This window comes from Electrophorus electricus, chromosome 5 (assembly GCF_041902795.1).
Source record: "Electrophorus electricus isolate QZ-2024a chromosome 5, ASM4190279v1, whole genome shotgun sequence".
NCBI classification, from domain to species: Eukaryota; Metazoa; Chordata; class Actinopteri; order Gymnotiformes; family Gymnotidae; genus Electrophorus; species Electrophorus electricus.
In genome coordinates, this window is record NC_137501.1 from 4,315,001 (window position 1) to 4,322,500 (window position 7,500).

Sequence of the window (7,500 nt, forward strand, 5' to 3'; positions counted from 1 at the left end):
GCACACACACGCACACACATGCGCACTTTTAAGCTGAGGCTTAAATTGTACAACACTAGAACACCAAGGTAAAAGTTTATTTTTAATATCTAAATGAATATGACCCAGTAAGAGAGACCAGAGTAATGAATTTGATCCACGTTATGTGAACTCACGCAGTACCCAAAAGGTGTCCAGTTCTTCAGGATCAGCTAAAACACTGGGTCTGATCTGCACACCTACACTCACACCAGCCCACAAACACACACTCACACACTGTCACACACACCATACACATTCCCCCACCGCCCACACAAATCATCTGCCTGCCTCTTTTTACTTGATTCTGCCTCTCAGTCTGGCTCTCTTTCATTTTTTAATCCCTACAATGACTCCTTTTCAGTAGTGATTCAAAAAGGAACTGCAACCTAAATCTACTGAGGACTACGGCCAAAGTGTCAGCGTAACAATGAGATAGGGGTGGGTGAGAGAGAGAGAGAGAGAGAGAGAGCGAGAGAGAGAGAGAGAGAGAGAGGGAGGGGGAGAGGGAGGGAGAGAGAGAGGGGGAGAGAGAGAGGGGGAGAGAGAGGGAAAGAGAGAGAGAGGGAGGGAGAGAGGGAGGGGGAGAGAGAGGGAGAGAGAGGGGGAGAGAGAGGGGGAGAGAGAGGGAGAGAGAGAGAGAGAGGGAGGGGGAGAGAGAGGGATAGAGAGAGAGAGAGAGAGAGGGGGAGAGAGAGGGGGAGGGAGAGAGGGAGGGAGAGAGGGCGGGGGAGAGAGAGGGAGAGAGAGAGAGAGAGAGAGAGAGAGAGAGAGAGAGTAAGGGAGGGATGGAGAGAGAGAGAGAGAGAGAGAGAGGGAGGGGGAGAGAGAGGGGGGGAGGGAGAGAGGGAGGCAGAGAGAGAGAGAGAGAGCGAGGGGAAGGTCAGTCTGTCTGTCTGTAATAGTGCAATGAAAGACTTGTTTACAACCACCCCCATACCCACACACACACCCTCACCCACATCTACACCCACTCCCACATCCACCCACCCACACCTACACCCACAGCCACACCCACCCAAATCCACAGCCACACCCACCCACCCACAACCACGTCCACCCTCACCCACACCTATACCTACACCTACACACCCCCACATCCTCTACAACACCTACACCCACTCACACCCACACCCACAGCTTCACCCACTCAGCATATGCACATGTTAGTTTGGCCCATATACAGGCTGTCTATGAGTTCTGGGTTTCATTAGAATTTGGGCATGTAAAAATGTTATAATGATCATATCAGGGTTCAGAGGGACACACAAGCCCAGAGCACAAAGAACATATATGACCAGGCTGTATGTGTGTGTGTGTGGGTGTGTGTGTGTCCAGTAGACTCTCTCTTTCTTTCTCTCTCTCTCTCTCTCACACACACACACACACACACACACACACACACACACACACTTCAGGTATTCGTAAGAGCTAATTCTTCTTCCTGCCGGCACTAAACATCTCCAACACAAATAAAAGAACCATGACATCATCTTGCCATGGTGTAAAACCCAACCCCTCTTGCTCTTCATCAGCCAATGAGAAAGCCAGACTGCTATCCGGAACGGCAGTAGGTCAGAGTCCAAGAGCATCCACACTCCTCATGCCGCAACACATCCTCCGTTAGAGAGATCTACCACCCTGCATGACAAAGCGAGGAGGTCAAGTGGCAGTAATGTGTGTGTGTTTGCAGAAAGAGAATCATAGCAGTTCTACCACTGTCCTCTTCATGTGAGTGGGAGAACAAACGGTCCAGAAACGCACGCATGCACGCACGCCCCAGTGGGGGTGAGTATTTATGTGTGTTGCTGAAAGTGTGTGCTCTGCTCTGGAGTTCCAACCATAACACTCCAGTCAGTCCCTGAAGGAGGCCCCCACTGAGCGCTCACCGAGGGGGGGGAACAGGTCAGCCCAGCCCTGCCCACCTCCCATGATGGAGTCATGGGACCCACTGCATGTAGGGTAATACATCTACACACTCACGCAACGCATTAATTCTCTCTCTCTGTGGGTATACAAAAGCACATCAGCTACATCAGCAACTGCACGGAGAGCTGCAGAAACATGCTGAATCAGCATAACACAAGCTTCCCTTCACCCATCATATCCTAACAATGACATCTAACACACTCCCGCCTCGGCCGCACACAGGAGATTACAGAGAAGGGTTCAGCTTTCCCAGTGTAGTGGAGGGAACGGAAACAGTGCTCAGACTTGGAAAAGCTTTAAGAAAGTCCAGACACCTGAAAACATACTGTAGCACAAGAGCAAAGCTCAGACACAAAGTCCACATGAACGCCACTCACCTTTAGGTGTGGATTACTGCGTCAAACCCACATCACTAGAAACATGATCTTACACATTACTTACAAACACTAGGCACTAAAAACAGGCCAGGACAATCACATCCACCCATGCAGACGCAGACGCATGCACGTGTACAAACATACTATTTTGCTTTTAGTTTTGGATGTACACTTAGAAGAAGAATAGAGAAGTCAAACCACCTCCCAAATGCCCTCTCTCCCAAACACAGACATATCTCACTCCACAGGTCTCACTCCACAGATCTTACTCCACCATTCTGAGCCCAGGGAGATCTCACTCCACAGATCTCACCCATTCAAATCAGATTGGGCTGAGTGTATGTGAATGCATTTATCACCCTAATCTCATTCGAATGGGTTATGCCCAAATTAAACCATTTGCTGAAACAAGGGAAGTATCCTTATGTGTTTGAAGTGCACTTAAAAGTGTACACTTGGCCTGATGAGGGTGAATGATGGATTTGGAATCTGACAGGAGAGAGAGAAAAGATGTGTGCCAAGTCCTATTTTGTTGTTGTGTAAAGACTGCAAGCCTGAACCCCCACATTTTACATATATACTTTAGACACACACACACACACACGCATACATACATACGCTCATACACACACACACACACGCATACACACACGTGCGCATACACACACACACACACACACACACACACACGCATACACACACACTTCATCTGCATTGCATTAGCTGCCTGTCAGGTAGAGTCCTCAGTCAGTGTTTCCCAATCATGGAACATTCTGGATCCAGGCCAACCAGAGAGAACTTCCCGGCTTTGTCCCAGTAGGAAACTACCTGAGTCTAGTAATCAAGGTCCAGACAAGCAATCAAAGTCTGCAGGAATCAGTCTGATCCATGACTCCTGGATCAACTGCTGGCCTTCCCTGGGGTCTCCACAGCAACCATGTACAGAGCTGCAATACCATAGAATTCCCTTTTAACTGTGCGTGAGAGCACGTGCATGTGTGTGTGAGCACGTGCTGGAAATCCAAAATATCCAATCCTCTAATCCTCTAACCACAACCATCTCTCCTATCTCAACGAGATCTCTGCTACCACGTCAGCGCGCGCGCACACACACACACACACACACACACACACACACACACACACACACACACACGCACACAATTTGTAGATTGTAAAAAAAAAGTCTGGAATAGCACAGTTTGCTGATAGAATCAGAGTAATGAAGATTTACACTGATTTTCTCTTTCTGTTCATTCCGAGGTTTGGCACCCATCGACCACATGACAGACCAGCCACAAAATGACATCATAAGTGCTCGATACAGAGGACAGCTCAGTGCTGACTGCATGAGACAAACCGAAACGGTCTATCAGTTTTTCCACACTGTAATTGAAACCAAGCTCTCACTCTCAAGTGGTATTTGTATAGTTAATATTTTATTGCCTAATAAAAAACATAATAACACAACCAAAACACACATATGAGATATGTCAAACAAGATATGAGGTTTACACAGCAACAACTGTTTTCATTAATATGGTTAGCGATGACTGAGAGAGATAAAGAAGGTGCAGGGAGGAGAGGAGAGGGGAGGAGAGAGAGAGAAGAGAAGAGAAGAGAAGAGAAGAGAAGAGAAGAGAAGAGAAGAGAAGAGGAGAAGAGAAGAGAAGAGAAGAGAAGAGAAGAGAAGAAGAGAAGAGAAGAGAAGAGAAGAGAAGAGAAGAGAAGAGAAGAGAAGAGAAGAGAAGAGGAGAAGAGAAGAGAAGAGAAGAGAAGAGAGGAGAGGAGAGGAGAGGAGAGGAGAGGAGAAGAGAAGAGAAGAGAAGAGAAGAGAAGAGAAGAGAAGAGAGGAGAGGGGAGGAGAGGAGAGGAGAGGAGAAGAGAAGAGAAGAGAAGAAGAGAAGAGAAGAGAAGAGAAGAGAAGAGAAGAGAAGAGAAGAGAAGAGAAGAGAGGAGAGGGGAGGAGAGGAGAGGAGAGGAGAAAGAAGAGGAGAAGAGAGAGGAGAGGAGAGGAGAGAGGGGAGGGGAGGAGAGAGGGGAGGGGAGGAGTGGTACACCAGTGGTTCTCATCGCTTTTGTGTCTAGCAACTTCCCAAAACTATTGGTTGGACATTGTGGCCTTTCCATTGGATTCCCCCCTAACTGTACAACAGCGGGCTGTGTTTATCTGTGCAGAGATGCAAACTTCACAGTCACACACTATGACAACACAGAGTCACCCACTATGACAACACAGAGTCACCCACTATGTCAACACAGAGACACCCATTATGTCAACACAGAGACACCCACTATGTCAACACAGAGTCACCCACTATGTCAACACAGTCGTCCACTATGACAATACAGAGTCACCCACTATGACAACACAGTCATCCACCATGACAACAGAGTCACCCACTATGACAACAGTCACCCACTATGTCAACACAGTCGTCCACTATGACAATACAGTCATCCATTATGACAACACAGTCATCCACCATGACAACAGAGAGTCACCCACTATGTCAACACAGTCACCCACTATGACAACACAGTCACCCACTATGTCAACACAGTCACCCAATATGACAACACAGTCACCCACTATGACAACACAGTCGTCCACTATGACAATACAGAGTCACCCACTATGACAACACAGTCATCCATTATGACAACACAGTCATCTACCATGACAACAGAGAGTCACCCACTATGTCAGCACAGAGTCACCCACCCACCCAATTTGTCAAAAATTACAATGCTACCTCACCTGACATGTCTAGTATATTTGTAAAATGATCATTTATGACGACTATGAAAATCACAGAAGAACACAACACTGCTGACCCCAACTAAGCAACACCACTCACTTTTTTGTTCAGAGTTAGCGATGTGAACTGCACACGGCTGGAAAACGTATTGGTTGCTACGCTCCATGCGACTGCAGCATGTAAACAAAGTCCTGTGGTGGAAATGACATAGGAGTCATAGGTCATAGGTCATGAATGACATTCACCTTTTCCATCATTTTCGTGTTTCATTGTGGAAGGGGAACTTATGGAAAATTGACTGGAAATGCTAGTGTAGCCCAAACTCATAAACGCTATTGTCCAGTTTAGCCGTGTTGGTGTGGACTAGGTCTTAAACTACAGTGTGATCTATACATATCTCAGAAACGCACTGATTTTTTGAAAAAAAAAAAACCTGTTTTACTAGTGTTGGGAAATGTTAATGGATTTCCAAACACTTTTAAATGTTTATTAGTTAGCTGAGGCATTTTCAGACATTTAGGGAATTTGATTTATTCTCTTTTCCATTCAATTTTATTTATTTCATCTATAAACATGGACACACTTTTTTTTGAGTCTTTTGTAGAGTCTGAATAAATTGTTCTGTTAATTTTATCTATCAGCGTTAACATGCTTATTTTATATGCGGTACCATGAAACCCTGATATTTTTAGACTAGGTCATCACACCATGAAGATTTCAAATGCAACACACACACACACACACACACACACAAAGAGAGAAACACTGTAGCAGGTGGGCATGCAAAAAGAGCTCATAAATACATAAATGACAGAGAGGCAGAGAGTGGGAGAGAGAAAAAGGAGGGAGAGACGGATGGGGGGGGGGGATTCACTTGTGACCTTCTAAAATGAGACTTGGAGGTCTAAAATAACTCCAATGTCTCTGAAGTCTGGAGGATATACAGACTCACACCTACTGCTGATTGGAGGATCGAACCCTCAGTTTTACACGGACTGACTGAGCTGTGCCACACCAGGTTCTGATGTAAGCGGCTCCTATCGTTCTGTGTGCCTGTGTGTCAAAAGCTGCTACTGTGGTAGAAATGAAAATCTCACACGCAAACACACGCACGCACGCACACACACACACACACACACGCACGCACACACGCGCGCGCGCACGCGCACACACACGCACGCACATACGCACGCACGCACACACACACGCACGCATGTATACACACGCACATACGCATTTGCACCCTTGTGCAGGCACTATGTGTCAGAGCCGCAGTGTTGATTAGCACAGTGAATGCACAACCGCATTTGGCCGTGAAACCCACTCACGGATCAGCCCACGTGGCTCTGACAGCCGTGCCAATGTAGTACGAGCCTCCCAAGCTCTCTTCACGTTCCTACATATCCTGTGTACGACTCTGGAAAGATTTCTACGACAGGCGGTGTTGTAAAGAACAAATCTGAAATGGGATGTAATAATGAGCTGTAGGACATGTTTCAGTTTACTGCAGTCATACCCAGTAGACCTAAAGTGTCACAATAGTGATGTTTCTTGATATCATGTTGCAATTTGTGTGGTGTATATATTCTTTGGGGTTTGTAATCGAAATGTAGTACTGAGTTATTTATAGTGCCTTTTTGGTCCCGTGGGGCTCTCTTCAGGGGGAGAGAATTCTGTATCTCCAATTCCTGCTGTCTGACAGCAGAATAAAGTGCGCTGGCATTTGAGAACAGTAAGGCCTTGTATTATTTTATCCACACTCCAACCTCCTTCTTCATCACTAAGGAAGACCACGATGCTTCTGAGTTTGCTGTTAGCAAAATATCCTAACTTACTGAAAACATTGAGCATTATACAATTATAGCACAGCTATGGAATTTCAGATAGAGATTGGCATACGTGTGTGTGTGTGTGTGTGTGTGTGTGTGTGTGTGTGTGTGTATTAAGTGACTGGCTTTAATGTCTTATCAGACTATGAGGTAATACTAATGCTTTGTTAATGTAGACAGAAGAGATAGAGAGAGAGAGAGAGAGAGAGAGAGAGAGAGAGAGAGAGAGAGAGAGAGAGAGAGAGACAGACAGACAGAGAAAGAGAGGGGGAGAGAGAGACACTTTGCACGAGTGAAGTCTTGATCTCTGGATAAGTTTCCGAGGCTTAAGTCCCTCTAAGAAAAGTTTTGTTGGTCTCATTATTTGCTGCAAGTAACCAGTTTATTTCATACAAATATACAAGTAAAACTGTAACAAGTATATTTTGTAAGTAAAGCATTCTAACCTATATTCTCAATCACAAAGACTTGGAACAGAAAGCTGCCAGCTACTTACTTACTTACTTACTTACTCTTTCAATCAATCAATCAATCAATCAATCAATCAATCAATCAATCAATCAATCAAATACTGTGTATGACCAT

General features: G+C 45.7%; 1 protein-coding gene across 14 annotated transcripts in view; it reads right to left on the reverse strand.

Moving 5' to 3' along the window:
* Positions 1 to 7,500, reverse strand: part of emid1 (EMI domain containing 1) — a 65,965-nt gene that overhangs the window by 43,341 nt on the left and 15,124 nt on the right. Inside the window, exon 1 of one of the 14 annotated variants that reach the window (XM_081715101.1) lies at positions 1 to 427. This exon is cut by the window's left edge and continues 326 nt beyond it. The exons of the other annotated variants lie outside the window; for them this stretch is intronic. The gene's annotated coding sequence lies outside the window, so the exon portion shown is untranslated. Of the gene's footprint in view, positions 428 to 7,500 lie in introns of those variants that run through there. 14 annotated transcript variants of the gene reach the window in all.